At 35.4% G+C, this 24837-nt stretch overlaps 1 pseudogene across 1 annotated transcript; it reads right to left on the bottom strand.

Annotated features, from left to right (window-relative positions):
• Positions 1-10573: 10573 nt before the first annotated feature.
• On the bottom strand, positions 10574-12865 carry LOC143637205 (protein CANDIDATE G-PROTEIN COUPLED RECEPTOR 7-like; annotated as a pseudogene). The gene is made up of 2 exons (XR_013154387.1): positions 12178-12865; positions 10574-11305 (listed from the first exon to the last, which is right to left on the bottom strand). The product of XR_013154387.1 is annotated as a protein CANDIDATE G-PROTEIN COUPLED RECEPTOR 7-like (transcript).
• Between the last annotated feature and the right edge of the window lie 11972 nt (positions 12866-24837).

The following is a 24837-nucleotide window of genomic DNA, read 5'->3' as shown; positions in this document are numbered from 1 at the left end:
GACACGCTAGTCAAAGGTGACGATGGTATCCTTAGGATGGGAAACCGGATTTGGGTACCAATCATTGGGAACTTGCGAGAAAAGATATTGAATGAAGCTCATAAGTCCAAATACATGATGCACCCCGGTAGTGACAAAATGTACCAAAATCTCAAAGCAAACTACTGGTGGAATGGGATGAAAAGAGATATCGCTTCGCATGTTGCGAAATGTTTAACTTGTTTGAAAGTTAAGGCTGAACACCAAAAGCCTTTGGGATTGCTCCAGCAACCCGAACTTCCCGTATGGAAGTGAGAGTTAATCACCATGGATTTCATCACTAAACTCCCGAAAAATGACTCGACAACATAATGCTATTTGGGTGATCGTCGATAGATTAACCAAATCCACTCACTTCATTCCTATCAACGAGTCGTACTCAATGGATAAATTAGCGCGTATTTATGTGAACAACATCGTTGCTTTGAATGGAGTACCGCTATCTATAATTTCTGATCGAGACAGCCGTTTTACGTCTCATTTCTGGAATAGCTTCCAACAAGCGTTAGGCACAAAGCTAAACCTTAGCACCGCCTATCATCCGCAAACTGATGGGCAAAGCGAAAGGACAATTCAAACGTTGGAAGATATTCTCCGCATTTGTGTGATAGACTTAGGTGGAAGTTGGGACGACCACTTACCCCTAATGGAATTTTCGTATAACAATAGTTACCACACAAGTATTCAAGCCGCACCATTCGAGGCGTTATATGGTCGAAAATGTAGGACGCCCGTGTGTTGGTCCGAAACTGGAGACAATCATTTATCCGGACCCGAGATAGTCCAAGAAACCACCGACAAAGTTCTCCAAATTCGAGAACGACTTAAGACGGCACGTGACCGCCATAAGAGTTACACCGATGTCCGTCAAAAGCCGTTAGAGTTCAATGTTGGTGACAAAGTTCTTTTAAAAGTTTCGCCATGGAAAGGCGTCGTTCGCTTCGGCAAGAAAGGAAAACTAAGTCCTCGATTCGTTGGACCCTTCGAGGTACTCGAACGTATTGGCACTGTTGCATCCCGTTTGCGACTGCCCGAGGAAATGCAAGGAATACACGACGTGTTCCATGTATCTAATCTGCGAAAATGTCTAGCCAATGAATCCCTAGAAATGCCCTTAAAAGACGTTGAAATAAATGAAAACTTAAAATTCGAAGAACGTCCAATTCAAATCGAAGATTCAAAGTTAAAGAAATTAAAAAGACGAACCTTGAAAATCGTGAAAGTTAAATGGGATCTCGAAGAGGACCCGAGTATACTTGGGAACTTGAGTCCGAATGAAAAAGAAATACCCTCACTTATTCTCTTAAAGAAATCTAGAGGACGAGATTTATTTCAAGGTGGGGAGGATGTAACATCACGGAAATTTCGAGCCAAAAATGTCAAGTTTCAAAAGTCAAGGGACCAATTCTGTCAAATTCCAAACTCTAGGGTTTAAAATAAAAATTCTGTTTTCTTGTCCTATCGCGATACGCGACGGGACAAAAGACAAGCCCATCGAGTATCGCGATGGGGCTTGGTCAAAGGTTCTAGAAGTAGTCAACAGCGATACGCGATCACCGTTTAACCAACGTCATCGCGTACCGTGATGACGTGGCCAGACAGGTCGTGACACACGTGTCAGTCGGTGGCACAACGTCACGCCACAGGTCAACACGTAGCACACCGTCTGCCACATGGCGACACGTGGCAGGCCTACTAGTGACTCACCAGGGCTACGTTGCGGTACGCGACTGGTGCCCAGGAGGCCATCGCATACCACGATGGGTTCCAAGATTTTGCCTATAATAGCAAGTCCGGGCTTTCATATTTTCACATTCAAATCACACATACCTCTCTCTCTAACATCTCTCTAAACCTCGATAATTGTGCCCTCGATCCACCTCGATAAGCGTGCCCTGATTCCTCGATACTCGTGCAATACCTCGATAATCGTGCCACCTCCCGCCGATGTTATAAGCAAGAATATTTTATTGGTGTGAAGTCCCGGCGATCATCCCGAAGTTCGTGTCGTGAAAGAGTTGGTGTTTCGATCCGCGTGCCCAAGAGAAGTATTGATAAAGGAAGAGTGAAAAAGAAAGAGACGTCGAAGTGATGCTCGATTGTCTAGGGATATATAAGCAAAGTAAAGGTAGGCGTAATGCCCGAACAAAATAATAATAAAATATTATAAAGGCTTAATACTCTAAGTCGAGGTTATACTCGATACCTCGATAAACAAAAGAAACATATAACAAAGAAAAGAAGGAAAAAAAAAGAAAAGAAATATGAAAATATATATAGGTAAATATATATGTGTGTGTATGATTATTCTTTGTTATAGCAATAAAGAGTATTCTTAAATAATAAAGAAAAGAATACAACTTAAAGAAGAAGAAACGTAGAGTTTTTATAAATAAACTAAAGATTTATAATAATACTTTTTAACTAAAGGTTTTAAAGTAAAAGAGATTTTGAACTAAAGGTTTATCGAGGTAAAGTTTATAAAATAAGACTAAAGGTCTTAAGCCAGATTGTATATCCGACTAACAAAAGTTATACTCGTACTATAGGTGCGAGATAGCAAGGGAAAGACCCAAGGACGGTGTTTGAAGCTGATCGCAAACAAAAGGTGAATACGCCCCACTTTTACAAACATGTTTTCAAATGAGTCAAACGTGTTATATGAAAAAGAGTTTACATGAGACTACGTGTCTCTAAAACATTTATAAACAAGAGTAAAAGTCTAGCCCTCAGGCTGTAGTATACGTTTTTCTGGATCCTTACATATGTGGTAAAATGCGGTGGGCACATTGCGCCACGCTTGGTTACGACCTCCAGCCACGATGGGCCGAACCTAAGTTACGTCCGAGTGAGACTGATCATGTGTATATTTATGGTACTTAAGTTATGTTGAAACGCTGCGGTGTTTTGCTGAGGTGACCTAGTGTAGAGACTTGAGTTTATAAATTGTATTGTTTTAACTTGATTATTCCTAAGTCAAGATGGGCCGGACCTGAGTTATGTCTCGAGGGGTAATCAAGTAAAGAAAAATATTTTTGCGTCAGCATATTCACCAGCATTCGTTGCTGACGTATTTTATAACATTTTGCAGGTAATCAAGAATAGAGCTTGTGAAGGCGAAGAAGCTCAAGAATCCGATGGCTCGAATATTTTTGTTAAATCTTAAAAATATATAAATGGTGGTTTTGTAAATTATAAACAAGTAAACGTAAATGGAACCCTCGTTCCATATTTTGTAATATAAATATTTACAACTTTGATCCTTATGTTTTTTATAAGACTTCCGCTAATAACCGTAACTCTGATTTATTTACAATTGTGGTACCAACTGTTGGTCGCTCGCCCAGGCCTTAGATGAGGGTGTGACAATCTTTCACTTCAAACGCTACCAAATTACAAATACTTCCTGCTCCTATTAATGCTACACCTATTAGAACATTCACTCCTAACCCAAACATGAAACATCTATCTAGTAAAGATCTAGATGAGAAGAGAGCCAAAGGAGAAATACAATGACAAATATACCCCTGGGCACAACTTAACGTGCAAAGGGAGGGGTGGTAACCAACTGTTCATGTTTGAAACTAGAGAACGGGGGAAGATAATCAGGTGTCAAATAAAAAAACATATTTTACCTTATCTTGATCACATACTGTCTCAACATCACCATGCTCTTCTTGTTTTCTTCCAAGCTGTGTCATGCAAGTTTGCGTTATTTAGAAACATATTAACAGAAATTTAGAAACTAAATTATAGCAAAAATACCGATACAAATTATCTGTATCCGTGATAGATTTCTTCAAAGAGTTCATCTGTGTCGTTCTCTCTTCTTCCGTTAACTCTGGAGGTTTATATCGACTTTTACTCAACCTTGATAATCGTATTCACTCAGAAAGCATTTCTAATATAGTCTTCGGAAGCTGTGAATAATCTTTCACTTGAGCCCACCCGGAAAAGCTCTCTCCATTGATGATGTCATCATTTATTACCTTTTTAAAATAAAATTAATAAGAAAAATGGTTTATAGACAATGTGATATTAATAGGATATCAATTCTTACAAATAAGTTTGTTATGTTAAAATGATGAGCTTCCTTAAGCATACTTGGTGGTGTGAATGACACTTGATAGGCTTGAGGACGTTTAAGCTCCCACTTATCCAAGTAATCCTTTAGAACAAAGTACAAAGCCCATTAGTCATACACTTGATATGCCGAATGATTTAAAAACCAAAAATACTTTTGGATTAGAATTCACCTGAAGATCTTTATGTAGTGTGAGTTTGTATGACCCATTGAATATACGCTTAACGATGCCCTAGGGTGTTTGAGGAGGATCTCTAAGTTTATCGAGTCCTTTATTGAACGCTATTGTCAATAATGTAAAACCGGGGTACTTGTAGGAGTAGTAACCATCGGTGCTTGTGGAGTAGATACATTAGGAGTTGATACAACTAAATGTTGAACTTGTTGTGGATCTTGTATATCTACACCTGAACCTCTATGGGTTCTCCGCTTTGCCGGTTTATCAATCGCAACCGCTTTCCCCTTATGCTTACGCTCAGCAGCATCATGAGCTAGTTGCTGGTTGTTACAATAGTTATAGGCAGGTTAAGGGTGTGTGCATATTTTCATAGGCTGTCTATGCTATATGCTTCCTGGTAAAATGCATTTGTTCCTTTACCGTGAAATAAATCTATAATTATATATCCCGTTTTACTACATCTTAGAGATACCTCTGTACTACATATCTTGGCGATAGTGTTGTAAAGCATCATGCTTTCTTTTATTATTTCATTTTCTTATCAATGCATTTATTAGGGTTGAATACTTATTCAAAATTAGTCAAATAAAAAAATCTGGCTAAAGTTATATCGGTCAGGCCAAACATCCATGGTATGATCACCATAAAGGACATTTCATCTAATGTAATATTTTATTGAATGAGTTTTTTTACTCACTACTCTTATATTTCAATAGTAGTTAAAATGTTTTCAATAGTAGTTAAAATGTTTATCTTTTCTATTACAGTGCATTCAAGACTGGATGACTATATGACACATTTGTTTTGGTTGGATCAATCCAACTATCAATGGGCTTATTATGAACACGAGGGCAAGGTAAGTTTAGAAGTCAGAATTTTTTTGATAAACATGTGGGTTCTATGCTAATTTTACTTAGTATGTTAATAAACATATAGGTTCAGTTCAGCATAGGTTTCAAGTAACATGAGTTTTTTGATAGGATGGTTTATTATTTACAATGGTTTTGGATGTTATAATTCGAAGAAACGAAAAAAGATCTCGCAAGTTTTTTTATGGACATGATTGATGTGAACAGTTTGACTCTATTAAGGTCAAATGACATACTTTATGACTTTGATATTAATGTCAATTCCAGAAGTTCGTAAGAATTTAAACTTATAACACATTTTTTAATATGATGGCTGATTACATAGGTTTCGGATACTATAAATATAAAAATGTGTATATTTGTTATCATGATTTTTTTGGATGTGATATAGTTCAAATTTCAATAAAATATATTAATTAAACCATTTTTATGCAGATTCAAAGGAACCTACAACTGAGTAGAGAAAGGCAAGTGACTTCGGTTGATGTTTAATTGAAAAACAGTGGAACTTAGGAATCTACAAGTTCACAGCTCCATCATTTTCTTGGACCATCTGAAGAAAGTTCCAACAAATTAGGAGGTTATGTCTCTCAACTGGCTAAGAGTGCAAAAGTGAACAAGTGAAACTAAGATGTTTAAATAATGCATTTCCCTAAAAACAAAGATAGTTTCTAAAGATGGTATTGGCCAAAAGTTACACCTACGCTTGATCCATAGTGCAATGACACTTATTATGTGCTTATACCATTAACATGAGCTACTTTAATTTTCAATTTTTGCATTAACACAAGTATATAAGCTTGATGGTCATAACTGGGCGACGTCGCTACGTTACGTTTTAATTGAATTCACAAATGTCTCTTACTTTATTGATGGTATATGATATTTTTTTAACATAGTAGCTTTTCAATTTTCATTATTATACATAATTTTTAGTTTAATGTGTAATACACGGGTTCTAATCTAGTACATTATAATTCAAACAACATTCAAAAAAATAAATAAATTGAGCATAACTATTAACATAAAGTAATTAAGATTGTAAAAAAACATAAATATTATTACCTTTCGAGACCACCCATTTCAACAACGAGAGAAAAAACAATCACCATGGAATCTTAAAACAAAAGAGTCGATCACACAAACACGCTCATGACATAGATTATTTGGTTGCAACAAAAGAGGCCCATCGAACACAACCAGACCCTACTTATCAATTAAAGCAAATACCTGAATAAGTAACATGCAAATGCCAACAATATTTAAAGAAAAGCATATATGCATAAAGATACCAAAAATCCCTAAAAATTCGATACCGAACTAAAAACATAAATTAGGTAAAATACAGGTACTGAAAGAACTGTACCGTACCAAACTGATCCAAAGTTCTTTATCGAATTGCTAGGTACCCATTTTCAAAGCTTAAGGTAAGTTCATTTACATGAAACGAGGTAACTTGTTTTGATAAATGTCCATTAAAGTCCTTTTGTCCATTATTAACACACATCCAAAAAAGATCAATGTTATGTTTGTTAGTTGTATATAACTGTTATTTAAGTTGCATATTACTAGATTTATACCTTTACAACCATTTTTCGGGGCACATATGACTTGATCTAAACTTTCATAGCATGTTTCAACCTATATGTTACTTGATCTATTCTTTTATAATAAATTTTAGATAGGATATATGTTTATAAAATAGTTTAGTAGCTTTGTTTGTTGTCATTTTTACTTGGTGAGCATCTTCAACGTCATAAACTCTTAAATAAGGCATGTAAATAAAAGATTTAGGTTAAATTTAACACTCACTATAAGGAGATGGTGGTGGTTCACGGAGGCGAGGTGGGTGGCCGGTGGTGGTTAAGGTGAAGAGAAAGATGTTGGTGGTGACTTAATTGTGAGTGTTAGGTTGTAGAAGAAACAAGAAGAAAGAGTTTAATATTTGTGTACATACTCAAGCTTCTTTTTATAACCATTTAACCTTGAATCATAACTCACAAAGATAATTGTATGTATATGTGTTATGTGTGTGGCTTGGACTGATTGGTGTAATTTTAATATTTAAGTTTGTTTCGTTGTTCGGTTTCTAACGCCTTGCTAGCTTTTTAATGAAATTCGCTGTTCAAAAAAAGATAAAATGTGTGTGGGTGTAACATGTGTTATTCTAAAAAGGCTAATAAAAATAAGAAATGTGATAGGTCATAATTAATTGACATGTGTTAAGTAGGGACCAAAACAAAAAGAGTATAAAAGTAACAGTACACATTTTCTCTCTCCACATGCAAGTGTAATGTTAATTCCTCAATTATTTTAAACGTTTATAACTTTTTCATATGATATTTAAAAAAATAAAATTCACCACAACAACAAACATTTTTTTATCTTTAATATGAGTATGATTTTGTTATATAAAAATAAAAAAATTACGTTATTGTGTCTTTTTGCCTACCATTGTTTCTTTTTTCGTCATTGTGTCTTTCAACTGATCATTGTGTTTTTTTAAATACTAATAACACCGCTGTTTAATAATATGTAAATATAATGAAAAATATCAACAAATTATCTAATACATAAAACACAATGATGAATACATATTACATAATAACCTGAAACGTAAAACACAATAATGAATACATATAACACAATGGCCTCAAACGTAAGACACAATGGTAAATACATATAATGCAATGACTTGAAACGTAAAACACTGTAAGGCCCTGATCCCGGCGCCTTACTTTGGACGTTGGATTTACTCATAAACACAGTTCTAAATATCATAGTTAATTAAAACTTTCGTGGAATAAATAAAACATCATCATTCGTTACAACCATTCAAACTTGTCTTTAAAACATAACATAAAACATCTTATTTAACATCAAGACAAATCCTTCTGCATATGCCAGCGTTTTCTGATCCTGCCATGTGTCTCCCTCAAGCCAGCTGCTTCAGTTTATTAACCTGTATCCATACTAAAAGTCAGCTACCCTTAGTGAGTTGTAGTTAAAACAGGTTACATACAATACATTCATATACTTACTCATACGTATCCGTAGATACATATTACTTACTTAACCTGCTTTACTTTCTTTCGTACACACATGAGTATATACCTTCATTGTAACTTCCTTACTTCCATTTTTCATATTTTATATTTCTTTATACAATACTTATACGTTTTAAAGAGCATTTCGCCATACTTTCCTCGAGTATTATTAGCGCCTGGTTCCCTCTTGCCTCGAATATTATTAAGGTCCGGTTCCTTCTTGCCTCGAATATTATTAAGGTCCGGTTCCCTTGTTCGTCGACCAACCATACAACTATACCATAACCATACTTGTATTCATATACTTTACTTATTTACTTTCAGTTCTTTTACTTCCAGTATCATTCATAAAACATTCATATATCATACATATCTCATACATAAATAATCCATGTAGCATACACTTACCACTTAAGGTAAGTGTATTAAGTAATCATATCGAGTATGCACACAGCCCTGAAAACATAATAAGAAAATTGGGCTAGAAACTCAGGTGAGCTCGATTCCTTTCAGAGTTAATGGTAACTCCTTTCTTTAATTGGGTGCGGCTAACTGTATAACAATTACACGTATCAATTTACTATCACTTCCCATATCATATTTCTAGTTTAATATAACCCTCAACGAACGAGGTCCGGGGGCAGCGCCCCTGGCAGCGAGGTCTAGGGGCAGCAGCCCCTAGCAGGGACCAAGGGGTAGAGCCTCTGGCTGGGGTTGAGCTGACTAAGGTCATAACGAATGACTAAGGTCATTCGTGCTCTCTATAAGACGAACGAGAGACTCATTCGTTACAAGAGCATACTGATGTACCTCATAGCGAATGACTTGATTCACTGTCTTTTCATGACGAATGGATGAGTAACGAATGAGTAAGGTCATTCGGGACAAATGGAAGGCTCATTCGTTACCGGGGCATACGAATGTGTCTTATTCGCTATGATTGTTTAACGAATGAACAGTCATTCCCTTGCTCATTACGAATGAACACCAGTCTTATCCAAACTTTGACTCAGGCGTCAAAGTCAAAATCGATAAGAACAGTCAACGGATCAGATATGCAATTGAACCTTAAATCGCGATGAAACAACAAAAATCTGGTATCAATCTACTCGGAATAACATCGCCTACTAACCCTAATACACCAAACATCCAGTCATTTCGTTTTTAATGGTGCGATTGGTTCGTTTATAACCCGGTTCTGTATACGACTTACTAACCTATCAAACGTTTATGAATTTCAACGAGAATCATTGTGTTTGATTAGTTTTTATCATATCTACAGATCTAGGGATTCTAAACGAGCCGAACAAATGTTTCGTTGTAAAACGTACCTTTAGACGAATCGGTTTACGAACACAATCTAGTATTGATGTAGGTCTTGTTCGTCACGACGTTCTAGCACCCACAAGCTCGGGTCTTTTCCTTCGGATCTTGGCTCAGGATATAGGAGACTGTTTGTGTGTGTTTTTGAGTGTGTATGGAGGATTAGATGATATGAATGAGACTTTAGGGTTTTAGGAAGGTTTAAGGGGTTTATATACCCTTAAGCCCATGGATCTAAGGCCCATCAGCATCTCTTATTCCATCTTTTAAGGTCCAAGCTCACACTCTAATATTTTATTTAATCTTGACTAAATATTAACACAATCGTAAGTAAACAAAATTTATTTTATTTAATATCATCAAAAGTAGGATGTTACAAACACAATGGAATCTACATATTACACAATGACTTGAACATACACAATTAACATAATACTATTTTTCTCAACTTAAGTGAATGTTGAGCACAATGAATAAAACACAATGACAAGTAAAAAGACAGATGTTTAGCATAAAGACACAATGACGAACAAAAAGACACAATGACGTAATCTTTGTTTTAATTTTTATCTTTAATATGAGTATCAATTATAAAACACAATGACCAAAATATATAACACAATGCATAGAAAAACCAAATTAAAAAACACAATGGACAACCAAAGAACACAATATAAAAAAACTCACCAACATTTTTTTTTATATTTTTATATAACAATATGATATTGATATTAAAGGTAAAAAACGCTTGTTATATTAGCAAGATAGTATCGACTTTGATGTAATTCAGAATAAGGCTATCAAACATTTTTGAAAGAAAATACCTCTATCATCATTAATCACATGATTGTTACAAACAAACCAACAAAAAAAAAATTAAGTAAATTTTGTAAACAAAGACTAGTTATCATCATCAATCACTAAATCACTAACAAAAACTATCATTAGATACTAATATGAACAGAAAAAAAATACAAAATCTTGAAGCTAATCAAGTGTTGTAAAAATCTGTCTAGGCGATGGAGTACTTGACGAGTAATCCTTGAGTGTTTGGTGAGTAATCCCCGAATACTCCCTCACTAGGCCGAGTACTCACAACTACTCCTCAATCGACCGATCTGGGAATGCCTAACAAATTCTGCAAGCATGAGCTAATCAAAGCTCAAACTCCTCTTCCCTAAGAACATCATCTCCTTCATCCTCGCTAGCAACAATAAAATACTCATTTGATGCAACTGGTCTAAACAAATAAAACGTCACCAAATAAAACAGAAAGCTAGCCAATTCTTCTGCAGCATAAGCCACCCATTGGTAGTTATAAGTTGCAATTGTCATCAAAGCAAACACAACAATCCTTGTGAAATACAAGTACCCAATAACCAACACATAAAACTGTCTAAAAAGAGTTAACTTCCCCAATGTTCTAGCCACTTTCCCGTCAGTTTTCGAAGCCTCCTTCAACGATCTAATCGACCACGCAATCGGGAAAATAATCGCGCAACAACATGTTATATCAACTAACAATAACACCTGGTTCCATGTCACCCAATCTTTCATAAATGGACCGGTTTCGCCTATTACTATTGACGCGGTATTCGCCAAAACTTGCAATGGGATCACAATAATTAAAACCTCTTTTCTTTCTCTTGTAAAAATGGTTTCAAAAATGACCATCCAGTTCCAATTAATATGATCACAGTGAACATTAAAACAACCCTAATAAACTGAAATGTGTAAAACAACACATCCCACCCATGAGGAGTACCTGCATGGTTGTAAAAAATCGGAATTAGTAGGCGACTAATCGGTGATTAGTCGCTAATCGATAGCTTACCAACTCTATTTTAGGTAATCGTAACCTGTAATCGATATTCGGTCAAAATTGGGTCAAAGATTGTCAAATTTCAACCAAAATAAAATTAGTCAAAGTCAATCATCATCATCAGTTCGAGTAGGGTAAGATGCATACAGCCTTACCTCTACCCCAAAGGGATAGAGAGACTGCTTCCGGTGAGACCCCCGACTCGATAGTAGTTTTACATCAAGCCTTGGACATAAGGCACATAGCACTCAATCATCGGGACACCGGCTGATTGGTGCATGTACCCTTATCTTTCGGCTATCAACGCCACCACATGATGCCTGATTAACCTTCCGCATTTTTAACGTTATTTTCAAGAGATTAGTAAAATAACGTCAAAATTAGTGCAATTTCACTTTTGCCACCCGAGGGTTCACGCATATATACATTATATGCGCGCACCGAAAGCAGGGCGTAGTCAAAGTCAATCAATGTTGGTTAAAATAAGTCAAAATTGGATGAAATTGGTCAAACTTTGTTCTCACTTGGTCAAAACCGGTCAAATTTGATGAAAATTAGTCATAATTGAGTGAAAATATGTCAAATTTGGACAATTTCATGCAAAATTGGTCAAACTTCGCTCAAATTAAACTGGTCAAAATCAGGTGAAAATAGGTCAAAATTGGTCAAATTTTGGTAAAAAAAATGGTCAAATTGGTCATATATGGTCAAAATCTTTGAACAATTATACTTAAAATTCTAATATGATTAATCCCTAGCTAGTCTATATCCCTTTCTGACTAGCGTCTAACGAGTTTTACAACATAGAGTAGTACCTGTAACCTTCACGAAATGTTTATCTTCCGCAGCACAAATCAAATTCAAGGCTTTCATAAGCAGCAACCCGCCCATAATATCATGAATCTGGTAAACCGATAGCTTATTTCTCACGCATTTAACAATCCAAAACCCTAAAAAACCCAAATACAGCACGGAATAAAATGAATACAACGACGGCAATGCCGATAATCCGGTCGATAAGTATTCACGTTTATCATTTCCGTCATAGTTAAAAAGCTCGGTACGAACGTCCATCGTAACGATCGATTCAGGATTACAATTAGCGAAAAAGAGCGAGTATTCATTCGCGTACATGATCCGGTACGATACGTTAAACGATTTGGAGGAATCGTTTGGGAATGTGAATAGAAGGATTATGAATTTGAAGTCGAGAATGCAGAAGTTAGAGTTATGGTCAAACTCATTCATGATTTGAAACAAAGATTGTTCGGTGAGGAGGAAGAAGCCAAGGCGAGAGGAGTCGATCTTCGAGACGATGGAGGTGACGGAGACGGAGGAGATGGCGACCGAGACGATGCCGCGGTTGGTGAATCCGAATTTTTCGAAGAGGATCATGGAACGGTCGTCGGATTGAATTTGTAATAAGTTGATTTCTGCATGGGATGGAGAGAGGAGGAGGATGAGGAGGACGGTTAGCGTTATCGGTATGGGTAGATTCGTCATTTTGGAAGTTACCACGGCAGCCGAAGGTGGTGGAAGAGGGTGGTGAATTACAGGAGGAAATAATATGGTGGTTTGTGATGGTAACGAGATTTTTAATGGTATTGCATGCATGCATGCAAAAGGTACCCGTTTAATGTTTATTGCAATATATATCTATAATCTATAATATATATAAACGAAGATATAAAAATCCTACGTGTTGTGATGTGGTCGCTCCTCCTTTTTTTGGAGTCACCAGATTTGCTTGATTTTTAAATGGAGGCTTCACATGCATTTGACCCGAATTCATGGGTATGGGTCTTACCAAACCCAGATATTTCTTAAACGGGTTATAACATCTTATTAAATTAAAAATTATTCTCACCAAATTATTGATGTAAAAATCCTATAAAATAGGATATAATAAAAAGTAATATCTTATTTATTTTAAAAAAGATATATATATTATTTAAATTAAAAAACCAATTTTATAGTAAAAGAAAATAAACGGGTCTTGGGTCTCATCAAACCATAAGTATATTATTAACTTTCATAAATATTAATTATAATTAAAAAACCAATTTTATAGTAAAAAAAATAAACGGGTCTTGGGTCTCATCAAAACCATATAGCTTTTAATCCGAGTAATAACATTTCATTTATTTGTGAAACAATTTATCTTTAAACCATAAGTATATTATTAACTTTCATACAATAAAAAAATATAAATTCAAAAAATAAATAAATATTAGAACAAACAATATAAAACAACCCCCGTAATACGGGGGGGGGGGGGGGTTAAAAACTATATATATATATGTATATAGGGAGAGGATCATGAGAGAACTTTATTTTATGGAGAGAACTAGAGAACTAATAATAAAGTATTTTTAATTTAATTAAAAAAATATTTTTCTTTCATCCTTCTTATATGTTGTTATTCTTCACCACAAAATATAAAAATAAAAATAAAAATACAAAAAATGAACGTTGTAATGCATATATGCAATATATCGACTTTTTTTTATAATGCATATGTGCAATAGTGAGCATTTTGATATTTGAAATAGTGCTGAATAAAATATATATATAGTTGCTTGTATTGTATATTTGCAATAATGTTATATTATAAACAAAAATTCAAAAAAATCGATATAGTGGATATGTGCATTAGTGTTGTATTATATATATGCAATAATGACTGAAGAAATCACAAAATCTTCACCCATTTATCAAGGAAAAATCCGAATCCATTCCTGTGATTAAGGAGATTTTGAAAAGACTGATGTCTTTTGATGATGAAACTCATATTATGTCTTCTGATGTGATACCTCATGTTAATGAAAATTCAAGTAATTTAAAGCCCAAATTCGTTCCTACGGAACCGATTTGCAAGATTGTGAATACAAATGTAGTTCAAGCTGCATACTTAAGACAAAAGTCAAAACGACCTGTGACTTATTCACAAGCGGCTAAACCACATTTGGATTCACTAAACGTTAAAACTTCAAGTGAAACTCAAGAGGTGCCCAAGACTGAGGCATGGGTTGCCTTTTTTAAACTGGTCATTTTTCATTCGTGTGTAGAGTTCATCCAAGATTGTTTCTGGGTGGGTAATGGATAGTTGATGCTCTCGTCATATTACCGGAAACATTAACCTCTTAACAAATGTCAAGAATGTTCAGGGAGGATATGTCGCGTTTGCGGGTAATTCGGGTGGAATGATTACAAAATAAGGTGATGTGTCAAATGGGCGTATCACTTTTGAGAATGTTAATTATTGTGATAAAGTGGATCACAATCTTCCGAGTGTGTCTCAGATTTGTGACAAAAAGTACAGTACAATATTTAATAATAAGGAGTGCATAATACTTAAGCCATGATACGTTATTCATGAGGATATGGTAGTTATGCGATCTCCTCGATCAAATGATATTTATGTGTTAAACATGACTTCTAAGGTATCTTCTTCTATAGAAACGTGTTTTGTCTCTAAGGCAACATAGAATGAATCGATTCTTAGCACATACAATGGGTCATATTCACGTCAAGAAGATGAATTATCTTATGGCGAATGACTTGGTTGATGGTGTTTCCTTGAAACATTTTTAGTTAACTGACCACTGTGTTGCTTGTAAAAGGGCAAACAGAAGAAGAAGTCACACCCATCTAAGTTAATAAATAGCCTTGATACTCCACTGGAACGAATTCATATGGATTTGTTTGGTCCTGTGAATCGTGCGAGTATTGCTGGTGATTGGTATTGTCTAGTTGTCACTGATGACTATTCAAGATACTCTTGGGTATTATTTATAAGTTCAAAAGATCAAACACCTATTCTGGTTCAAAATCTCATCACAAATATCGAATCACTGTATAAACTGAATGCGAGACGTATTCGAAGTGATAACGGTACGGAGTTTAAAAACAATGTATTGAATTTCTTTTGCATTCAGAAAGAAATTCATCGAGAATACAGTGCTCCTTATGTACCTCAACAGAATGGTGTTGCAGAAAGAAAGAATAGAACACTGATTGAAGCGAGACGAACAATGCTTGCAGATTCTAAGCTTCTTGTTCAGTTCTGGAGCGAGGCTGTGAATACTGCTTGCTACACGCTTAATAGCGTTTTGATTGTGAAGAAGCTTCAAAAGATGAGTTATGAACTTCTGAACAAGAGAAAGCCTAATTTGAAGTATTTGGAGTCTTTTGGGTGTCCTTGTACTATGTTGAAGAAAGATGCGGGAAAATTTGAAGAAAAAGCGATTGAAGGTTATTTCTTGGGTTACGCATCACCTAAGAAACGTGTATTTAACTTTGCCTCTGGTTGTGTTGAAGAGTGGTACCATGTTGATTGTCAAAGGTACACCACACCTCCAACTGGCAAAGGACCTGATTGGATGTTCGACTTTGAGAGTCTATTTAACTCATTTACTCAAATGATTGATCAACCAGATGAGGACTTGGTACATGCTTATTTTGAAGATCAATTCTTACCTCTAAGATCTTCTGGTTCTAATTATCATGATGCTGCACAAGATGATCTACCTGATACATCTGATGTGATTCTATCTCGTCTGAGGATAGTCATTTTGTTGATTCCTCCTTAGCTCTATTTCCAGAAACACATGAGATTGGTGGATCATCTCATGATGCTGAGGATAATTTAACTGATAATGTTGTTGTGCAAAATACACTTGTGTTAGTGCACTGTTTTGTCGTCTCGAGTGTTTGTAAATTATCGTTTGTAATTTATTATATTTTAATGTTAAGGTTATTTAAGGAATTTAAGTTAGTTCGTTAATGTAAAGGCTAATTCGTTAAGGATGTTTAATGAATTAGCCAGTTCGTTATTTGTAAAGCCCATTCGTTAAGGATGTTTAACGAATGGACTGTAGTTCGTCATGTAAGTTCCCATTCATCATGGAATGTTTACGAATGGTGGCATAAAGAATCACTGATTCGTTATGCTTTCATTTCATGCCTTGTAAGTTAATGAACTGGAGCCAACTCGTTATGGGTTGTGTAAAGAATTGGTCTCCATCTTCTATTTATAGGGTGTTCATACCCTCATAATTTAAGTTTCGAGTTCAACGTATTGAACATCTGCCGAAATTATCTCTCACCCAATTCTTCGTTAATCTATTACTAATATACATACTACAATTACTAATACACACACACACACACACACATATATATATTTAATAGCATATCATAAACTAGATCCTTAAGATATTAGATATAATCCGATAATCAATATTGATTAGATCTAACGTATTTACAAGTGGTATCAGAGCCAAAAATAGTCGATTACGAGAGTTTATTTAATTCATTCACTCAAATAGTCGATCAACCAGATGAAGACTTGGTGCGTGCTTATTTTGAAGATAAATTCTTACCTTTAAGATCTTCTGGTACTATTTATGTTGATGCTTCACAAGATGATCTTCCTGATATGTCTGATGTGATTTCTATCTCATCTGATGATGATCATTTTGTTGATTCTTCCTCGGCTCCATTTCCTGAAACACATGAGATTGGTGAATCGTCTCATGATGCTGAGGAAAATTTAACTAATTTATCTGACAATGTTGTTGTGCCTGAGAATCCAATTCTTCGGATTCATTTGTATCATCCACAAGACAACATCATTGGTGATCTTGATGTAGGTGTTCAAACACGTCATCAAGTTGCTAATTCTTCTGATTCTAATATATTGTGTGCGTGTGCCGATATGCATTCATCAGAAATTATGAATCTCGCGAAATACACTTGCTTTCTATCTCAAGTAGAACCGACATATGTTCGTATGGCTCTTGTTGATTCATCTTGGGTAGAAGCGATGCAAGAAGAATTGCAACAGTTTAACCGTCTGGGTTTTTGGGATCTCATTGATAAACCGGCTAGAGTTAAGAAATCAATTCCAACTAAGTGGGTATTTAAGTGCAAGAAGGACGATCGAGGAGTGATCGTAAGAAACAAAGCACAATTGGTTGTTCAAGGTTTTCATCAGCAATAAGGCATAGATTACACGGAAGTATATGCTCCAGTTGCCCGATTGGAAGCTATAAGAATATTCTTGGCCTATGCTGCTTTAAAGAACATTAAGGTTTATCAAATGGATGTTAAAAGCGTGTTTCTTAATGGGGAATTATATGAAGAAGTGTTTTTTCTACAGCCTCATGCTTTTGAAGATCCAGATTATCTGGACCGTGTTTACCGTTTGAACAAGGCCCTGTATGGTTTACACCAAGCCCCAAGAGCTTGGTACGACACACTTGCTGACCATCTTACCGATAATGGCTTCAAGCGAGGAACTGTGGATTGCACTCTATTTTATAAGAACGTTGGTGATGATCTGCTCCTTGTACAAATATATGTCGATGACATATATTTGGTTCAACAAATGACAAGCTTTGTAAGGATTTTGAGAAGTCGATGCAGACGAAATTTGAAATGAGCTCGACGGGGAGATGAATTTCTTCTTAGGGTTGCAGGTTCATCAGTCTGATAAAGGAATCTTCATTCATCAAACGAAATATGTGAACGATGTCTTGAGCAGATTCAAGATAGTTGCCGGAAAAATCCCTTTGACGCCTCTTCTAGTGGGTCACAATTTATCACCGGATGAATTGGAGGATACTGTAGATCTTACCATTTACCGAGCAATGATTGGTTCTTTAATATATTTAACTGCTTCTCGTCCTGACATAATGTTTGCAATTTGTATGTGTGCTAGGTACCAATCAAGTCCCCGAGTGACTCCCCTGGCGGCAGTTAAACGTATAATTCACTATTTGAGGGGTAATCTTGACATCGGGTTATGGTATCCCAAGGACGATAGCTTTGAACTCACAGCGTTTTCCAATTCTGATTATGGAGGATGTAAGATCAATTTCAAATCGACTACGGAGGGTTGTCAATTTTTTGGATGCCGGCTTGTTTCCTGGCAGTGTAAGAAGCAGACAACGGTCTCCACTTCAACCGTTGAGGCGGAATACGTGGCATCCTCGAGTTGCTATTCACAGGTTCTATGGATCCAACAACATCTGCGTGACTACATTTTGAAGTTTCTTACTACTCTAATTTTAATTGATAACTCTGCTACTATAAGTATCACCAAAAGCCCTGTGCAGCATTCGAAAACAAAATATACTGAAATTCGATATCATTCATTCGAGACTGTTTTGAAAAGAAATTAATTAATATTGAAAATGTGCACACGGATTTTCAACGTGCTGACCTGTTTACCTGGCATTTGACAAAACTCATTTTAACTTTTTGCTTGGTCTAAACGGTCTTAAAACACTTACTGAGGTCCTTAAACAAGGATACTTATCTTTATTTTCTTTTTGTTTATTTTCTTTCCTTTATTTTTATGTTTTGGGTTTTCGGGGTGAAAAATGAAAAATACAAAAATATTGTGATTTTTGTTTGTATAGAGAAAAACCAAAAATATTTAAAAATGAAAAATACAAAAATATTGTGATTTTTGTTTTGAAAATTGAAAAAGCAAAAAATATTGTGTTTTTCTTATGTATAGAAAAATTTGAAAATACAAAAAGATTGTGTTTTTATGTATATAAAGAGAAAATCTAAAAAGATTTTTGCATACTTTCGCTTAAAATTATGTCAATTACTCATATTTGGAGGACATATACGTGTATATGTTTGGTCCTGATATTTACTTGTAAATGTTCGGGATAACCATTTACCTGATAATTGAAAGTAGTTGGGGCGATTGTTATGCGTTCTTATTTAATTATCTTTTTGAAAAATTATGTTGGTTATTTAAGTTTGTGGAACATGCGTGCATGTTTTGGTCCTACTATCTACTTGTAGATTGATAGGATAGCCATTAATCTATAGACTGAAAGTGACTGGGGCGATTGAATTTATTTTTGTGCTCCTCAAAAATGAGTTTTGAAACAAAAAGAGAAAATTATAGTACATTGATCATCTAGTCCCATATCCAGAAAGAAATAAGCTTAAAAGGTTGAGTGCTTAATTGCATTGGTGCATTGATAGGTCTTAAACAGGCCGTTAAGTAAAGTATGTGATATAAACATAAAGAAACGCAAAATTGAAAGAGGTGTTAGTCTCTACCAAAAATCTCAGTAATGATGGCAGAAATGTAATAACATATCATACTCAAGCCTTATATTTTTTTGATCACCAAAAATAAAATAAAGCAAATAACAAGCATTCGGATTCTGGACAATGTGAGTCTTTATAGAATATTTCAAACGCTTTTAGAGCAAACCCAAATTCATTAAAAATGATCACCGATGTTCAACGTAAAAATTAAACTACTGACTTGATCAAAATCCGCTGTTAGTCATACATTTGTTCCTCCCTTATGCGCGTCTCGATACCAGTAAGAAACGGACCCTAGGGGATACAATGTATGTAAGCCTACAAATGGACTCGTGCACACGCACTCACAGTAAAAGAAACTTGGTGCATTGCTCAAAAGTTTCTATAATTTCAAAATTTTGATCGACAATATAATGGTTTAAGTCAAGTTGGGGTGATACGGTAAAAATCAAATTAAGCTTGAACCGAGATTAGAGGCTGATAGTTTCTGATATTCTGTGCTCTAATTGAACATTTAGTCATATCACAAAAATGCTTGAAAGTTTATTACAAGATTTAAGTGGACAACAATATCAATGACCAACTTAATGCCAGTCATAATAACGCTGAAATATAAAACTGCGATGGAAGGGCAATTTGGTTAACATGATTCTCTGCTTAAACTCACAAAAACATGTACTGCTTTCGTAAAACATTCAAGAATTACAAAAAGATTTTCTTCTTTCATTTTAACATATTATTTAATATTTTTATAGTTATTTTAAGTTAAGTGTTTTTAAGCATAAAACACGTTAAGGTATTACATCTTACCACGTCGGGTAAGGATCGTAAGGTATAAGGTCATCGGGACACGAGTTTCATTGAGTTATTTATTCATTTATTTAATTTTTTATTTAGAGTTAAGTGCCATTTTAGTACCCACGGTTTTGTCAACTACGCAACTTTGGTACTTATTTTTTATTTTGTGCAAATGGCTACCTCAATTTCAAAAATCTTGCATTTTTAGTACTTTTTTTCTAACCCCGTCTATTATTTCCGTTAAGTCAGAGATAATTTGGTAACTTCGTTATTTTCTTTGTTTTTTTGCTTTTCTTTTAAACGCTTATATGTTGTAAACCCCAAATCCACAATTATAACATCAAAATCCAAATCCTAAATCCCCAAACCCTTTCTCCATATCATCATAGGGTTTGAAGTTTTACGATATTTGGGGATTTAGGATTTGGATTTTGATGTTTTGATTTGAGGATTTAGGGTTTACAAGCTATAAACGTTTAAAAGAAATGAAAAAAACAAAGAAAATAACGAAGTTACCAAATTATCTCTGACTTAACGGAAAAAATAGACGGAGTTAGAAAAAGAGTACTAAGAATGCAAGTTTTTTGAAATTGGGGTAGTTATTTGCACAAAATAAAAAATATGTACTAAAGTTGCGTAGTTGACCAAACCACAAGTACCAAAATGGCACTTAACTCTTTTATTTATTTAATTATTTTAAATTAATTTAAACAAAGAAAATGAAAAGGAAAAGGACTTTAAGGTAAATTCGTTATCTGACGATAACGAATGGGGTTATTCTGATAACGAATTACTTCATATTGTTATCCTCTATTTCGCTTCCGCCACTCTGTAACGAATGACCCAGTCCGTCATCTAACATATAACGAATTAAGCACGAATTAACCCTAGGTCGTTATTACTTCGTGATAAGTTTTAACGAATTACTCATTCGTTGCCATGTATTACGAATGTGATAACGAATTGGCTAATTCGTTATTTTTGAAATAACGAATCAGCTGATTCGTTGTCTTGGGAAGTGTGCCGATTCATCTTATATAAGGAACAGTCAACAATGGAGAATGATTCAGTTTATTCGTTCAATACTTTTTCTTCTTCCTTAAACAAATGGTATCAGTGCCAAAAAATTAAGATTTGTTAATCGGTCATCACCAAACCATATATTGTTCATCATTTAAGATTCGTTAGGTAATGAGGATCAAAACACAATACATTTCGTCAGATTTCATAACCATTTGATGGGTCCTTTAATTGATTATCATGTCGGTTTTAACTTATAAGTATAAATCTTAATTAACCTAACTTATACTGAGATTTTGTCAAAATGAGAATCATATATCAGTTATCGACGAGTTTCCAAGATGATTTGTGTAATTTGTAGATCATTACATCATGTTACATGGTTTAATTGATTCTGGGTGCATGTTTAACCTTCAAAGTTCATCTCAATTTTGACTTTGACTCATGATTCGTCAAAATTGGACATTATTGGCGACCATTCATTATGTGTTAACGAATTAACACTCATTCGTGTTCAATTTGTTACAGATGTCAAAACGAATCCACTCTTTCACAATTTTGATAACGAATTATATCACATTCATTCTTTAATTCGTTATTCCTTTGAAGGTGATTCATTATGTTTAATTCGTGGTCTTGCAAAGATAACGAATTAAGCAGTTCGTTATAACGAAATACCTAATTAGTTATTAGCAAACCATTCATAAATCATTAACGAATCAGATTTAGAATTATTTTGAAATATCCAAAATTAATTTTTTAAATAATTTATATTATATTATTTGATTATTCGTTTTACTAAATCTCGGGTTTATGTATTTTCAGTTATGGCTGACGAAGTTATCCAGGATGTTCCTGATGCTGAGCAACAACCAGTGCAACAACAACCATAGCATACATCTCCGTTATTACCATTTGATAAGAAGTATAACATTTGTGCCTTCGTGGGGGAACACCTTGCTGATGCAGACGTATTTGGAGATATGCTATCCTTCATACGGCGTCCTCGTATTGGCTATGCTGTTACTGGTAACGTAACGGTACATTTCAGCATTATACGACCATTCTGGAACTCGGCTCGTTTTGCTGAGTCCAAAAACCATATCATTGCTGAGATTAACAGGAAACCTGTCGTTATTACAACCGAAGTTATCCGCTGCTAAAGAGAATGTATTGAACTCATAATTCATTAGATACTTTTTATAAATGTCAACTAAGTCTCGTAAGTAAATTGCTCCCGATTGTTCAATCATTTGATAACCAGAGTCATTCATTGATAAATGATCACTATGAGTCAGACTCAATAAAATTTGATCAACCATTTTTTCTGTCGTTAAGGAAGAGAACTGAACAAAGAATTCTCTTTTTTCATCATCAATCGAATCACTTTTTGCAACCCAGGATTCTATTTTATCATCAATCCAGTCCCCGTTCACGTTTTTTCTTTTTATTATCAATGAATAGATCTCTTTACTTGTATGACTTAGATGTCTCATATTTCTCGAAAAAGTGATTCGATTGATGGGATTTGCTATGATACTTATGAGATCGATGATATCGATGAGATTGATATTCAAATATTTCTTCTTAGAGCGTCTTGATTTGACCCTATAAGCGGGACCACCACCCAATAGGGTGTTGCGGTTTGACGATAAAATAGACAACCCATTTGAGTTCGATAAGGGGTTGATCCGAGGTTTATTTAATCGTGTATTCTATTCTGGTGAACTTGACCGGTCCATGTATAACAAGGAACTTGTGCCCCACGTACAAGTATCTATTACACGTCCTTATTCACAGCCTTGGTGGACGTAAAGGAGGCTACGAAGAGTGCTGAATCATGTTACAATCAACATTTGTCACTTTGATTTTGAACAAACCGTTAAATTTCTCTAAGATGATTTTCTATCATCTCAAGGAAAATTTCCTGGTCAAGAATCGAAGAGGCAAATTCCTTATGTATCCATGGTTCTTATAGCAAATCATTCATGATCTTATTCCTGATTTGATGATTGATCAAACTTTGGAGAATGACGTGCTGAATGGAGCATATGACTGCTAATACTTTAAGGCGGATGAAATCTTATAGGCAGGATCAAACACCAAGGACTAAATGTTTGATTGGTCATCTGTCTAATCCGGCGTATGAATGTTCTTCTGATAACCGTTGGATCCACGATGACTCAGATTCCGAACGTGAAGAGGGTCCAGGTGGTAACAAAGGTGGTGATGATGTGGATGATGGTGATAATGGTGGTCAGGGAGGTGACCAACGTCGTGTTGACATTGAGGCAGCGAGTTCTCAAGCTGCTCAATGGAAACATAAAGGGAAAGAGGTGGATCGTTATGAACCATCCAAACGCGTATATCATAGGGTGCAGGTGTGTCGATTGGACCTCAAGCTCCAAGGTCGTCTACTCCTCAAAGACCAGCGGTGCCGCTTACTACTAGCACCCCGGAATTGACTTTGACGACTACGCTTACGTCGGATCCTAGGTTTGGTCTGATTCCTCAATCTAATTTATCCTCGATACCAAGGCCTACTACTGCTACTTAGGTGACTCCTCCGATACTGACCATGATGCCGACTACTCCGATGGACGTCTCGTTTATGAGAATGAGTCATCCTCAAGGTCCTGTGCAGCCGATCCTCAGTCATTTCATACTTTTCCCCTGGAAAATCAGATGAACATGCTCTTGAGTTTGATTCATTTATATGAGAATGAAATGGCAGCTGATCGTCAAGCTCAAGAGCAATTCATGCAGAATCAACGTGTACGAAGTATGGTCAATGCTGATGAAATCGAAGTGGGTCAGTCAGTTCAATGATTGGTTCTTAACACGTGAGTAGATATCTTTACTTCTAGGACTGAATGATGAAGAACTCGATGCTTTAGAAGCCGAGGATGATGTGGAGGTAGTAAACAAGAAGGAAGTCTTACAGGATTCGTCGCTTCCTCAAATGAATACTTCGTTTATTTACGATGATGAAGAGATCGAGGTTGAAGATGTGCAGCAGAGGAATACCCAGATCTATATCAACACTCAAATGTTGATCAGGGTGTTCCTACCTTTACAGAAGAAAACGTCAAAGCTGCTAAAGACCATTTAGAGAAGATATCAAAGAATAAAGGCAAATCGTTTGATTGGAATCCTGATCCGTCAGTAGCTGATATTCAGGATTGGTTTGTGTACAAGAACAAAATAAAGAACGTAAGATTATTGAGGCGTACAGGTATGTTCATGAAGAACAGAAAGTTGACGCTATCACACGAGCTAAAGTTAATCAGAAGACAACATTCAAAGCTGTGTCGACAGTAAAAGGTGACATTGTGTCCTGGTTGTATGATTATGAGTTAAAGGTATGTATCATCAAGTGGGAGAACGGTGTTCAGTACTATGAAAATATCACTGACGTTCTCTCACCACCGCATTGGGATGTTCGCGAGTCGACCTTTCATTAATCGCGATGGAAAACGTCGAGTAGAATGGTTTCGTCAACATTTGCTCTTTGAAGTAAACCGTGGATTTAAAATCCTTAAGCTACATATTCCTATCCGTAAACATATTGACGA

Source organism: Bidens hawaiensis, unplaced genomic scaffold (genome assembly GCF_021521415.1).
Source record: "Bidens hawaiensis isolate Kalapana, Puna unplaced genomic scaffold, B.hawaiensis_p1.1 tig00008152_1, whole genome shotgun sequence".
Lineage (NCBI taxonomy): Eukaryota > Viridiplantae > Streptophyta > Magnoliopsida > Asterales > Asteraceae > Bidens > Bidens hawaiensis.
Note: the sequence above shows the minus strand (reverse complement) of the source record. Positions and strands in the feature narration are given on the sequence as shown.